This window comes from Pseudorca crassidens, chromosome 1 (assembly GCF_039906515.1).
Source record: "Pseudorca crassidens isolate mPseCra1 chromosome 1, mPseCra1.hap1, whole genome shotgun sequence".
In the NCBI taxonomy this organism is placed as follows: domain Eukaryota; kingdom Metazoa; phylum Chordata; class Mammalia; order Artiodactyla; family Delphinidae; genus Pseudorca; species Pseudorca crassidens.
This window is the reverse complement of record NC_090296.1, coordinates 79,744,785-79,757,408: the sequence shown is the minus strand read 5'-3', so window position 1 is coordinate 79,757,408 and position 12,624 is coordinate 79,744,785. Positions and strand designations below refer to the sequence as shown.

Below are 12,624 nucleotides of genomic sequence, written 5' to 3'. Positions count from 1 at the left end.
TACATACACACGCATCCTTACATACAAATATATAGCTTGTTCTTAGAGTGGTCCATTCAAATCCTACACATTAATGTAGTCGATATATTCCTTTACTTTCCCAGAATAACACATATTGATTTCAAAGGAAATTAATTTAGAGGTAAGCCACATGTTCATTCTCTAAAACTTCTTGTCTGAAAGTCTAGACGTAAAAGTCCTACCTTGCATGACTTGGTCAGGGATCCACACCTGAATAACCATGCCTGACCTGCAATCTTGAGGTAGCCTGAGTTCATAAATATTCTTTAGACCATAGTGCTCTAGTTTTGACAAAAATTATTTTAAAATTTCTATTTTTGATCTTTTTTCAATGATGTGATTAAAACACATTATGTTTAAAGGATTTTGCCATAAGTCTAAAGACAGAAGAGATATTAAAGTTGTGTGTGCCATCTTTCCCCAGATTTCACACTCATATACCTGGAGATCCACTCTGACTGGTGAGACTATCTTTAAAAATTACAGACATATGAGGATTGGGGGAGAATTTAAGAATTATTTTCAAAATCAATATACAAAATAAAACAGTCAAAGAAAATAAACATATTTCTCTAGGCATTTCAGCTTTAATAGATTAACTGATGAATGGTCTTTTTTTTGGCTTAAAAAAGAAAAATAGTAAATTTTGCTTTATGACATTCAAGGGTTTTGTCAAAATATACCTGGCTGTACTTATTATCTTCCCTTCCAACACTACCAAACACACACATACTGTGTCAGAATAAACCTGAAGAAAACAGGTGCATGCATGAATGGCGTTCTGGTACACATTGTAATCATTTTAATATAGGTTATCCAGTCACAAATGATGCATAAAAATGGGAAAGAGATGAAACTCCTTCCCATCTTCTCTAAGAGATAAATAGAATCACAACAAGAGCAATAATAATCCTCAACTCAGAAGAAGAGGTCAAAGGGTGGGATGCTCTCTGAAGCAGGAAAATATCAAATCTTAACTGAGGACCAGGTAATGCCACCATGTTGGAGAGCATATTCGTTCTCTAGGGAATATACATTATCATTGCTGTTGTTGAGTCTATTTGTATTATTGCAACTATTCCTGTCACTGATTGACATGAGGTTGTTTGGCATACTTCCTTATATGTGAATCTCTGTTCAGAATAAATAAGTATCTGGGACTATGTACGGGGCTTGATATAGTTTGAGCAAACCAAACTTCTAAATATATGTTCTTGGTTCTGATAACAGATTAATCTGGTGAGCTCTCAGAGTCAGTTCCTAGGTTCCTTTGTTCCTCTTTACTTAATGTCAATATGTCTGAACAGCAGGTCTGATACAACTCACCATAACACTCAAAGTTGACATATGCAAATAAATATTACTTTTCAAGTCAAATTCAATAGAGAGACAATGATAAGAATATGAAAAATATTGCTGGTAAATAGAAAAAATAGTAGCAACAATAGCAGTTTTTTACATTTGCAAATCATTTATAGATTAACAATTTCACGATTAAGTTCTTAAGTCAGAAAATATCTCCAGTTATAATAAAAGTTTATTATTAATTTACAATAGAAATGTCTTTGAAAGTTAGTCAGAAGGTAGTCAAAACCAAGTCTTTACTGTGGATTTAAAAACCTACCACCAAGTCCACTATGCATAGACTTTAAACTTTTATAGAGTTACTCCCCTCAGTTTTTCTAATATACCTGCTAAAATTTCATCCAATGAAAATCCTCTAAAATGTAGCTGTATTATTCTGCTGGGAGTGTGGCAACTCAAGCAGCAGTCATGACATTAAAATTGCTGTTGGTGTTTTATCTTCCTTGCATCACTTACCCCAAACAGGCCTGATAGCTACTTGCCTGGAGCTAGGTCAGGGCAGAGAAGCCTTCTGAGCTGGCTCACTGAGGATGCTGCAAGCCCAGTTCCGACCTTTCTTCTCCAGCAGTAAGTGGGCTTCCTCTGTGCCATTTCCACACTTGTAAATATTTCAGATAGTAGGATCCCACAGGAGCAGAAAAAAATCTGACTCTTGCTTCTTCTTTCTTCTCACATCTTTTCCTCCTCAGAGTGGGGGTGGGAAGCTGGGGGAAGGCCTGGTTAGGCTTTGATTCTGAGAAAGGCCAGTGAGGCTTTAAAAACTTGGTACTTTTCAATAAACAATCAGATATTCCTTTCAGAAAGTTTCCTCTTAACATCATTCATGACAATGCCAACGTTAATGATAAAAATAAAAACTATTTATTGGTTGGTGCTATAGGTCAGGGATTTCTAGATTTTCAAATTTTATGAACCTAAAAATTAATCAACAATAGAAAAAACTGGGAAAGTGATATAAAGCTGCCAACTTTTCATTTCCTATGAAAGGTAATTTGAATACATAAGTACTATCTTTTATCACCGTTGTATAAAGAAAAGACAATTTGATACCAAAATTGTAGGAAGAACCCCTGAATAAGATGTAGTTTCTTGGGGCTTCCCTAGTGGCACAGTGGTTGAGAATCTGCCTGCTAATGCAGGGGACATCGGTTCGAGCCCTGGTCTGGGAGGATCCCACATGCCGCGGAGCAACTAGGCCCATGAGCCACAACTACTGAGTCTGCGCGTCTGGAGCCTGTGCTCCACAAGAGGCTGCGATAGTGAGAGGTCCACGCACCGTGATGAAGAGTGGCCCCCGCTTGCCACAACTAGAGAAAGCCCTCGCACAGAAACGAAGACGCAACACAGCAAAAATTAATTAATTAATTAATAAACTCCTACCCCCAACATCAAAAATAAATAAAAGATGTAGTTTCTTATTAAATTGAATAAATTTGGCTAAACAAAATTCTCACTGCTTTTTATTTTTGCTTTTGTTTTTGCCAGCCTAATAATATCATCACCCACTAACCCCAACTGATACGTATCCAAGATATAAGCATGTACACAACGAGGAAAGAGATGATATGCTGTCTCTTTAATTAGTGCTAAGTTTTCCATTATTCTTTTTATATTTAACATTGTATCAGTGCTTTAGGGCCTAGAAAGAATTTGACTAGATGGTTGCTTCTCAGAAACAGAGACCATTAGAATTTCAGTGATCTTCCAAAATCTACCTGTTTTAAGGCCTTCATTTTGTAAGTAAAAAAATCAAGGACCAGCAGGGCCCAATTTCTAAATACCACACAACTTCCCTCAATGAAAGGTGTTAGCCTCCATCTGTCTATAGCAATATGGTCACCTTTCAAATTTATAGTCAACATTTGTCTAATAAGCATCAGATATGTCTACATGTTATTTCAGTTACACTTATAGATTGGTTAACCTTTTTGGTAGAAGTTAGCAATCCCGCTACATAGATAAGGAAAATAAAATCAATATGTAATTAACCCAAGTTCATACTGCTAGGAAGTGGTAGGGTTGCCATTTGGTGAGATCTTCTCCAAGTTAAATGTCTGTTATTCCTTACCATATAATTAGAAGGTATTAAGTGGCTCTATAGGCCCAGCACTCTGATTAGTGCTATAGCATTTGCCAGCTAGGTTGAGAATCTTAGGGCTGTCATGAGAAGAAAAAGGGGTGCCTTGAGCTTCAGTTGCTCTCTTCTATTTATTAGGAGAAGAGAGAGTGAAAAAATCTATTTTAGTAAGAGTAATCCAGTGTGGCACATGTCTAGGAATATAGGGCAAGTCAGATAGATGCCCCTCCAGACCCCAGTACATTGGCTCAATACCTCTTGATTCCAGGCCATGATGGCTCCCTCCCCCCAAATTTTTATCATTTCCTGGTTAATTCTTCTGGTACTACCTGATGATATCTCTGTATTGTTAAATGAAATAATGATTTACTTTATGTCACTATATACATTTTCATATGCTTAAATGAAGTGCCCTACTCTCCTCATCCTAGTGCCAGCCCGGTGCTGAAATCTCATTTCCCCTTGAGGACAAAGAACAAGAATCACATTTTAGGCATTCTGGCGCGCAGCGAGCGGGTCTGGCGCTGAGCGGGGGTGGAGCTCGGTTCCCCCCACACACACCCCTCCCACTCAGGCGCGAGCCCCACCCCTCCGCCGGCCAGGCCCACCCCGACCGAACTATCCCTTGCGGCGCGAGCCCGGGGCGGCTGCGGGCATCCCCCCAGCACAACCCCCGCCATGGGCAGCCAGAGCTCCAAGTCTCCCCGGGCGACGTGAACGCGGAGGAGGCAGCAGGCGCTTTCCCCGCTAAGATCAACGGACAGGAGAACGACCACGTGAAAAGCATTGCAGACTTATCCCCCAAAGGTGAAGAGAGTCGCCGCCCTCCCCCCCCACCACCGTGAACGGAACAGAGGAGGCAGCCGGGGCCACTGGCGATGTCATCGAGCCGGCACTCCCTACCCAGGGCGCTGAGGGCAAAGGGGAGGTCTCCCCCAAGGAGACCCCCAAGAAGAAGAAGAAATTCTCTTTCAAGAAGGCTTCCAAATTGAGTGGGCTGTCCTTCAGGAGAAATCGGAAGGGGGGTTGGGGGATCCGTCTGCTTCCTCACCCACAGGAAGGGCAGGAGCAGGGTGGGTCGGTGCCTGCAGTGAGGAAGGCACTGCCCAGGAAGGGAAGGCATGCGCCACCCCTGAGAGCCAGGAGCCCCGGGCCACAGGGGCAGAGGCTGGTGCTGCCTCCAAGGGAGGAGACACAGAAGAGGCAGGGCCCCAGGCGCAGAGCCATCCACCGCTCTGGGTGGAGAGGGGCCCTACACCAGCTGGTGGGCAGAAGGAGTAGCTGGGTGGGGGCAGGTGGGTGATCTTAAGCTGCAAAAACTGTGCTGTCCTTGTGAGGTCACTGCCTGGACCTGGTGCCCTGGCTGCCTTCCTGCGCCCAGAAAGGAAGGGGCTGTTGCCCCCTAGCCACGTTTCCTCTCATCCTCTTCCTCCTGTGGATTCTCCACTCATCCATCTGGTTTTCCTCTTAAGGCCAGTTGAAGATGGTCCCTTGCAGTTTCCCAAGTTAGGTTAGTGATGGGAAATGCTCCTGCCCCTGTCCCTTCCTCCTTCCCTGTCCCCACCTGTGCAGAAGGCAATTGCTGGTTTTCTTCCCCAATTCTTTTCCAAGTAGGTTTTGTTTACTCCCCAAATCCCTGAGCCAGATCTGGGGGTGCCTACACTCCCAAACCCTGAGTGTCCAGCCTTCCCCTGTTGAGTTTTTAGTCTCTTGTGCTGTGCCTAGTGGCCCCTGGGCTAGGGAGGACACTGCCCCCATTTAGGTTTTTATAAATGTCTTACTAGAGTTCAAACCTCCAGCTTGTGAATCAACTGTGTCTCTTTTTTGAGTTGGTAAGCAAGTATTAAGCTTTGGGGTGGGGGAGAGGTATGTAATGTGAAACAACTTCTTGTTGTTTTTTTCCCCTCCCATTATTGTAAATAACTTTTAATGGCCAAACCCCAGATTTGTAATTTTTTTTTCTAACTGCTAAAACCATTCTCTTCCACCTGGTTTTACTGTAACCCTTGGAAAAGGAATAAATGTCTCTTTAAAAAAAAAAAAGAATCATATTTTGTTTGTTTGTTTTCTTGAATCATATTTTGAATGGCACAGTACTTTAATGTAGAGGCCCAGAAATTATTTATTAATTGCTTCTGTTTTGGTTGAAAGTACCAGGAGTAGGCAAATTGTGTAATAGATAATGTTTGTCTCTGGCTGTATTATCTCTTCTTTCCATACTTTTTCTCCTCTTTTGTGTTACTCTCTTCTACACCTACACCCCCCAGCCCAAAAGAAATTAGCCCCTTAATACTTCCTACTAGATAAAATTATGTAGCCCTTTCCAGAAAATTTGTCTTCCCTCTGATTAAAACTCACATTCCTTCTGTGCCCAGATCTCAGCTACATGTCACCTGTCCCAGAAGTTCAGCTGATAAGCCAATTAGCACTAAAGTATGATGACTACAAGAAGTAGTTCATTAATCTGTTAATAGAAGCACTAGATTATAACTGGGGATATTTGGAGACACAAAATTTGAACCTATTCACTCAACTTTTAATTAATATTTGAGTACACATTACGGTTCTCAAATTTTTCACCATTAAGTAAAGCTTTTTAATTCATTAGACTCCACAGTCCTTATGTTTTGATATATTTTGTTTAGCAAACAAAATTTATTTTAAGCAATATTTGGTTTCCTGTTTTATTACACATACATATCTGTTAATCAAAGCTTCCGGTCATCATGAAGTAACCAGGATATAATCTTACTGAACTGGTAGAATCCTAGCCAACAGCCGAGAAACTCATCTCTTTAAACATCTCTGTGCAGTCTTATCATTGTAAATGGATCACTTTCTTTGACATTTTAGAATACTGACTGTAAAATACATGGATTCTCCAATATTATCATCACATCCCTGGTGGTCCAGCAAACCCAAGTTTAAAATCACTGGTGGAACACTCACTGTACACTGAGCTTGGTGCTAAGTGCTCAAAATATGAAACTAAATAAGCCAAGGGCCCTGCATTGATATTCTCAGGGTCTACTTTCCATTGTGGATAACTCTGGCTTTTGCGTGCACAACACCTGCCTGGATTTCTAACTTACCCCATTTTTACTCTGCTTATTTCTTAACCACCTAGGGCTCTCCTCAGGACAGAGCACTTAACACTTTTATCTTTTGTTATCTTAAGCACTATGCATAATTCAGGTACTTTTTGCATAGGAGGCAGTTTAGTAGCTGCTTCCAGGGAGAAACTAAACCAGAAGGCAGCAGAATGTGAGGTTAAGATCACTCACCTGAAGTGGACACTTCTCTGGATTTGAATCCCAGCTCTTCCACTTTTGAGCTAACGGAATTAGGGCAAGTTTCTAACCCTCTTTATGCCTCTGTTTTCTTATCTGAAAGACAGAAATAATATGAGTACTTACCTCTTATTTTTTATGAGGATTAAATGATACAATGTATGTACAGCATTTATCACAATATTAGCACATAGGAAGTGCCTAATGGATTCCATCTATTATCATTATTAATACTACTATTACTAAAGGGGAAAAGAAGAGAAATAGAAATGTTAGGATACTGAGGCTTTAAAAAAGGGATGCATTCTTAATGGATCTTTAGCCAGAGAAGTATCAGGTTTGAGGAGATCATTGTTTTGAGAGTTAAACAAAGGACAGGTGAAGGAAGATGGGAAAGAAGAGGAGAGACAAAGAGCAAGGAAAGTGAAGTAACAGGGCAGAAAAGGTTAAATCGTAGACCATGGAACTTGGTGTCTCTCTTTTCCAGGTAATTTTGGGTGCCTATGTCTATAATTTTAACGATCATAATATACTTAAAATGGAATAAAAATAGACATTGCTTGTTTTAGAGAAAGTGTTCAGAAATTATAGATTATGTCGAGAGATTTTCCTCGTACATAGTTCTAATGAAAATAAGACTAATAATGAATCTAAATCAGGCCGAGACTTCCAATTTTTGACTCTTGAAGTTACGTCAATAAACTCCAGCATTGGATTAGTGAGAAATCAAAATTCATTCTGTAATCTTGGAATTTGAAAGCTGTATTAGTCTCCTGTTTCTGCTGTAACAAATTACCACGAACCTAATGACTTCAAACAACATGAATTTATTACCCTACAGTTTTGGAGGTCAGAAGTCTAGAATGGGTCTCACTGTGTTAAAATCAAGGTATGGGCAGGGCCCAGAGGAAAGTCCATTTTCTTGCCTTTTCCCTCTTCTAGAGACTGTATGCATTCCTTGGATCATGGTCCCCTTCCATCTTCAAAGATAATAATGGTGGTCAAGTCTTTCCCTCAGTGCATTCCTCTGACACTGACTCTTCTGCCTCTCTCTTCATATTTCTGTATTTTCTTGTGATTACATAGGACCCACCTGATTAATTGAGGATAGCCTCTCCCTAGATCCAGGTCATCTGATAGGCAACCATAATCCCATCTGCAACCTTAATTCCCTTTTGACATGTAACTTAATATATTCAGGGGACCCAGGGATTTGGATATGGTAAATTTTTTTTTTTTTTTTTTTTTGTGGTACGCAGGCCTCTCACTGTTGTGGCCTCTCCCGTTGCGGAGCACAGGCTCCGGACGCGCAGGCTCAGCGGCCATGGCTCACGGGCCCAGCTGCTCCGTGGCATGTGGGATCTTCCCGGACCGGGGCACGAACCCGTGTCCCCTGCATTGGCAGGGGGACTCTCAACCACTGCGCCACCAGGGAAGCCCGGATATGGTAATTTTTGAAGTGTCCTATTCTGCCTACCACAAGAGTGTACTGACTGCATTCTGCTTTAGCTTTTCATGCTTAAAGAAATTAAATAGAATAGATCCAAAGTTTAATATATATAGGTAATTAATACCATTAATGGAGGTTACTTCTGAAGTCCAATTAGAAAGAAGTTCTCCTCACTTACTAACAATTTGGGAAAACTGATTAACCTTTCTGTGCAACAACCCTCTCATTTTAAATGAGAATCATAATATCTACCTCATATTGTTGTTGTGAGAATTAAATGAGTTAATTAATGTAAAGAATTTAGGCTGACATAAAATGAGCAGTCCCTAAATTTAGTTGTTGTTATTATTATTAGCCAGCTTTATGATCTATTGAATCTCTTAAATGTATGTGTGGTTTTATACATTCGTCAGTCATTATCAATTCATCCATGAATCTAGTCTGTCCATTGATCCACCAGCATTTATTAAACATCTGTTGTGAAATGAGCAGCATACCACACATAATAGAAATAACAAAAATACCTTACAATTACATAGCACTTTACATTTTCACCTTTTTATCTTATCTGACCCTACTTAGAAGTTCCTGCCCTTAGAAGTTGTAGTCTCCTTGAGAAAACAACAGATTACTTACAAATTTAGCCAAACACCCTAGACATAGTATTGAAGCTTTGCAACATTGGGAATGGGCACTCACTCAGGCCTGAGATTCATTAAGAGTAAGTCTATGGATTAGTGAGCACCACACGGGGGAATGACAATGTCCACCATCTCAGTCTAGATTGGGCTCTTCTCTCACACAGGGCCGTGAAGTCTAGACTCATCAGGTTAATGAGGTCCTAACAGTTCAAAAGAAAGAGAACAACAAAAAAGTAGGCAAAGAAGAAAACCATCTACGGTGTGGTGGCTGTAATACCTCCATGAGTTCCTCCACTAAACAGTTAAATCTACACTACAAATTTCCAGTTTTATTCTTCTTCCAAATAAGGAGGGGTGGAAAACCCAAGACAAAATTATTTGCACAAAATTTCTCAGGTTGTGACCTGAGAAAATTTTATAGGGCAAGCCCTGTGTCTCTTTCCCCAGAGTTGGTATTTTGATGTATCCACTTGCTGTTTCGTAGGTTGATCGTTGATTCTGACAGTCACTTTGTACTATAGAGTAGAGGGTAGGGGGAGTTTGAGTAGCATTCTCCAAGGTAAAGAAAAGACCAATAAAAAATAGGTGGAATGGGAAACCCTCAAAAGAAGCAGTAAATGAGGGCACAAGGTTAGAATTGCAGTTTCAGTGTTCCATTCCTTCCACTAACCTCTCGAGTCTGGCTGCCCAGCGGGAGGTTTGCTCCCAGGTGGATTTCTGGGACGAGAAGGCCACCATTTGCTCGCTTTACCCTGGGGCCACCCAGCTGCCAAGTGTCAGCTGAACAGAGGTGCATCAGAGGCCTGCAGTCAAAAGGCAGCAGGATGGCTAATTGCCATGAATTTCTGAAGCAAGTCTGGCATCTTGGCATCTTGCTGCTCTCCCCCTCCCCCAGGTTAATTGCTGAGAACCTCCGACTTGAAAGCTGCTTATCCTACCAACTTCAGCTGCTGCCCTCCTTTCCCTATGCCACTTCACTTCCTACCTCCTAACACTCTGGAAGTGAAATGAAGTCTCTCATACACCTGGCTCTACTCATCAGACCACCTAAGCTCTAATGTAAATACTTCTTTCCCCCTTTGCACACCCCTATGGGTAAACGCAGAATTGCCACATCCCCCTTGGACCTGATTGCTAGGCAACACTCAGCCATGTGAATTTGTCACTTCTGTTTGGCGCAAGTTTCAATTTCACCTCCAACTGTAACACTGCTCGATATATTTTAGATGCCACTGTGGTTGGACGGCATCCCAGGAAAGATGTGAAGTGCTACTGCCAGGAATGAATGATTGGCATTGGGTAAAGCAATTCTCTGAACTCAGCCTTGGCATACCATTAATTGTTAAGTCTGTTCAGCTACCACCAACCTCTTGTCAGAATCATGTCTATTGTAAGTCTTTGCAGCAAGAGTCCAAATGGTAGAGCTCTCTCCCTCTGTAAGATCTGAAGAATTATGTCAATAATGAAAGCAGTGGATTTCTCAGCTCACAACATATTACTTCTTCCTACTTTCATCTATTGGCTGCACTTTCATGTGCAAAGAAAAATAGTTCCACGTTTGAATATTACTGAGCTAAGAGCTGCCAATTCAGGTTCTAGCCCTGAATAAAAGATTTACCTTCCCTTCATTTCTTCATCACAATCTGCTTTCATTCATGGTAACAATTAAATGCTGCTACAAGGAAACATGTTATTAACGGAAAAAGATAAAATTAATACTAAACATACTCTGGTGACAATAAATATATAATATGTGACATGTAAAATTTACATACTGACATTGTCAGAAAACATGCAACACAAAAACAATTATAATTTTTGAATAAACGCATACCATCACTGGCAAGATATAATGCTATAATTCCCAAAGCCTCCATCTAATGTGGGCTACCCAATGTTTATATATATATATATATAATATTATTTGTCCTTAATGACACATTCAATTGCCTAGCCACCTACATCGAATATGCTTAAATACTACACAATTTCTCTATTGACTCTAAGATGCTACAGTGTGGAATGCTTTCATTTCTGTGCACTGTGCTAATTAATGATAAAAATAGTAAATCTGTTTTGATTCCCCTTCCGTCCCTCCAGCCACCAACTTTTTAGTCAATTGATTATTTATTTTCCTCAAATCTAAACATCCTCAGAAAGCTTGGAAATATTTCCCCGGAATGAGTCTAATTAAATAGAAGAAATCAGTCAGCTATGAGTAAGAATAGTGTTTCAGACTTCACATGTATTCCCTGATTCACTGGAAACAAAAGGAGTTTCTGTAACAGTGTGAATGAACCATGAAGTGTGCATGTTCTTTTAAGAAAGGCCAAGGGTGCAGTTCTATTTTCTTAGCTCTGCTTTCATATTTATGTGTCTCATTTCCAGCTCATTGCTGATGCCTCAGTTGCGCTATCCATCACCACTTTTATCCTCCTTGTTCCTCAAAAAGAACATAAAATCCTTTTTTATGTGGTGGTAATATTATTGCAAATAAAAGCAAATACCAAAATCTTTATTAGTCTGCCAAAATAATAAACTATTTAATAAAAGCATGCTGTAAAAATAAGGTCATTTGCATCACTCAAGTTACTTGTAGGAAATACAGAGAATTATTGGTCAAAAAAGCACAAACTGACAGCAATTATTTCTGTTCTTCATCTGACGCACCATGCAATAGGGTTAAAATTTTGTTTATATTTTGCATATTTTCTGGGTTCAAATGCCTTTAATATTACTTAAAACTGATTGCTCATTGGAAAATGAAAAAAAAAGATCCAATTCTCACAAAATATTTCCTCTTTGTAAAAAAGATTTTTGGTAAGGGAGAAGGACTGATTTCCTCTTTGTAAAAAAGACTTTTGGTAAGGGAGAAGGACTAAGTAGACTGTTCTCTTTTTGATGCCTTTTTCACAAATGTGGAAGTTGACCTACTGATAACCTTGATATTGTAAGATTTATTGCCTAAATATTTACCATTTTAATATACAATATTAATTTCATTTGCTTTGGATTTGTGTCCATGCTTCAGCTGTATAATTTTTACCTCTTTGTATTCACCTTTTGTCATTTCTGCATGCACACCAATATAAGATATTTTATTTGGGAAGTTTAGTTTAACAGTGAAAGTTAACAATAAGTGTACTATTTCTAAATAAATGTCTAATGTTTGCTCTTTTAGCCTATTGTAATATAAACCCACCAATACTTTCTCCCTTGCAATTTCCAACCTCAGCTGGCAGATTTGCAAATATATTATTGATATGTTTGTAACATAACAAACTCAGTAGTGTGGTGAGAATTAAAATATAATTTGTATAGTCTTTCCGTTGCCAAGAATAACTTGTACACCAATTCTTCTACATTAAAAGCAAACATGACAATTAAACAAATATTATAAATCTTTTCAAAACTACATATTAATTATTTACATTACTTATTCCATGATGACATTTAAGACCAAGAAAAGCTCTTCAAACTACAGTTATTACTATTTTCTCTTTATAAAGCCTTTTGTCTGTGGTTGTTTTCTTTGGGCCACAAATTAACCATTGCCAGTTTTATTGACATCAGGTTAACATAAGAAAATGAGGTGCAATTTCTATACAATGTAATGTTTCTGAAGGATAATTCAAGTATGAAAATTTGGAATTTGAAATAACACTTTTAGGGGCAAATAAAGGCAAGTAAATTCATATACTATGTGTTACAGCCTGAACTATGTCTCCCCCTAAATTCATATGCCGAAGCCCTACCTCCCCCATCCCCCCACCCCCCATA

The 12,624-nt window shown here is 39.5% G+C and overlaps 1 protein-coding gene and 1 pseudogene across 2 annotated transcripts in view; one reads left to right on the top strand and one right to left on the bottom strand.

The window, feature by feature from the left end:
- Window positions 1-12,624, bottom strand: part of LOC137226893 (uncharacterized) — a 605,185-nt gene that overhangs the window by 558,481 nt on the left and 34,080 nt on the right. For both annotated transcript variants that reach the window (XM_067742385.1, XM_067742386.1), the window contains exon 3: window positions 6,748-6,849. The gene's annotated coding sequence lies outside the window, so the exon portion shown is untranslated. The remainder of the gene's footprint in view (window positions 1-6,747; window positions 6,850-12,624) is intronic.
- Window positions 4,142-4,748, top strand: LOC137229987 (MARCKS-related protein-like; annotated as a pseudogene).